Below are 2,500 nucleotides of genomic sequence, written 5' to 3'. Positions count from 1 at the left end.
TTGCCAACCAGTGGGTAAGTTGTCCAAAGTCACCTCCACCACACGACCTCACACACTTCTGATGGGACGTTTGTTCCACTGGTTTTTCCTGGAAGAATTTCAAAGGTCACATACAAATTGTCCTGTCCAATCCTCCGTCACCTCATCTGCATTGTGTAATTCCGCCCAGCAGCACCAGGACCACCGCAGGGTAGACGCTACACACCCAGCCCCAACAAACATGTCACACACCCATCAAACACACACACTTACACAAACATACACAGCCACAGTCACCACCAACCTCCCCTTTATCCCCTCCGTCTGCTCACTTCATCCCTGCACCACTATCAAAGCATCTGAACAGCGTCAACGTTATCTGTCTCTGTCTCCTGGGAGCCGCCGGGCGCATAGCAGAGCTATCATTCAGAGAACACACACTCGCTCTCGTGGTTCTACAGGCTCACACACACACACACACACACACACACACACACACACACACACACACACACACACACATTAGTCAGGAGGAGGATAGACAGAGGAGAGGGTGGTGCAGCTGATGAAAAGACATGATTAACCTTTGATCTTCACTTTGTATTGTGTGTGTGTGTGTGTGTGTGTGTGTGTGTGTGTGTGTGTGTGTGTGTGTGTGTGTGTGTGTGTGTGTGTGTGTGTGTGTGTGTGTGTGTGTGTGTGTGTGTGTGTGTGTGTGTGTGTGTGTGTGTGTGTGTGTGTGTTTCTGGCTTCACTAGACAAGCATTAAGATCTTTTGTTGCTCACACAGTAAATAAACAACCCTGTCCTCCTCCACCTTTGATTTTTTTTTTCTATCTTTCTCCAACTTCTCAATGTTTTTCTTCAACGAAGCCACAGTTCTCTGCTCACATTGGCTGATTTAATAAGACCCACGTGTTTCTTTTGTAGAATTTGCTATGAATTTGATGTATTCTTCAATTCAGTGCGTGTAATAGATAATGTCTCATAATTGTGTGTGTGTGTGTGTGTGTGTGTGTGTGTGTGTGTGTGTGTGTGTGTGTGTGTGTGTGTGTGTGTGTGTGTGTGTGTGTGTGTGTGTGTGTGTGTGTGTGTGTGTGTGTGTGTGTGTGTGTGTGTGTGTGTGTGTGTGTGTGTGTGTGTGTGTGTGTGTGTGTGTGTGTGTGTGTGTGTGTGTGTGTGTGTGAGAGAGAGAGAGAGAGAGACTAGACTAGAAATTCCGTATTTGATCACTTTCCTTCAAGCAATGCATGAGGTTTGTTATTGGTTTCAATAGAAGTATACTAAGTATTGTCCATGTCTTTACCTTTTTTTATTGTTGCTAGTGAAAATAGTGTAAAGCTACAGATGTATTATATTATTAAAATATGGATCCTTTTGTGTTTGAGCTCAAACAGTATTCACCAGTCATAACTCTAGTGACACTCAAGAACAAGAGTTCCACACCGTGTGGAAAACTCCACTTGGAAAGGATTGTACCAGATTAAAAAGAGAGTAAAATGACGGTGAGTTAGTGCACATGCCCAAAGTGCTGAAGGCTCAGTGTGGAACCAGCACTGCTCTCCAGAGGGACTTAGATGAAGGTTCACACTCACCTGGAACAACCCAACTGTTGGTTCTCCTCCATGTAAGATGATGGTGGGATCACCAGGGTCTGTCTTCATATTGGTCCCTATTCAATTCAGATTTCACTTGATATGAATGTTGTCACATTGTGTTATTTAAATTTCACACAATGTCGCGCCCCTTTTCAAGCTGACGTTGGATTTGACTGCATAAAGTCTATTCAATGAATCCCAGAAACCAGATAGAGGTCTGCCCACTATCTTCCTCTTTACAGATGTTTCTCTGTGCATCTGGCTGATTTCACTGGAAAGCAACCAGCCTGGGAAGAGCAACTGATGTTCTGCCTTGAGTTACAACCTCCCCCATGATAACCCCGACAGTGAGGCTGGCCTGAAGCCGTGCCTCTCCTCCAGCTCTGCATCAGCATGGTGCAGCAGGGCTGCAGTCTGGGGGGAAGTGGGGGGCAGACAGGGCAGTCTGCGGGGCAGTCTGGGGGGCAGACAGGGGGGCAGTCTGGGGGGCAGACAGGGCAGTCCGGCTGCCACGCACATGATCACATTACCATGCTTCCCCGTGTGTGGGATTGAGCGCCTGCCATGAGGCTTCAAGCTCTTTCTCCTGCTCGGACACACACTTGTAGAGCTTTTCCGACGTGTTTGGCACAGGCTTGTAAAAACTGCATTTAATCATCTCTTTGCATCTGCTGGAAGTGATGTTCTGTCTGTTTGGAGTTATTGTGCAGTGTTATAATTATAGAGTGTCTGAATCTGACAAATTCAATGCTATGTCTGTTAAACAGCACAAAATTACATCAGCATGTATTCACTTATAAGATGTTTTGCATTGGAATAGATAAGTGTTATTTCATTTTGTGACAGAAATGTTTCGGCACACTTAAAAAATATATATATATAATACCATTCAGACATGAATATGCCCCTCTACACAACACTTA

General features: G+C 45.3%; 1 protein-coding gene across 1 annotated transcript in view; it reads left to right on the top strand.

Annotated features, from left to right (window-relative positions):
* The window catches only part of scfd2 (sec1 family domain containing 2), a 92,110-nt gene that overhangs the window by 58,601 nt on the left and 31,009 nt on the right, over positions 1–2,500 (top strand). The window lies entirely within an intron of this gene.

This window comes from Blennius ocellaris (assembly GCF_963422515.1).
Source record: "Blennius ocellaris genome assembly, chromosome: 12".
Taxonomy (NCBI): domain Eukaryota; kingdom Metazoa; phylum Chordata; class Actinopteri; order Blenniiformes; family Blenniidae; genus Blennius; species Blennius ocellaris.
The sequence above is the reverse complement of the archived record's forward strand: the minus strand, read 5'-3'. Positions and strand labels throughout refer to the sequence as shown.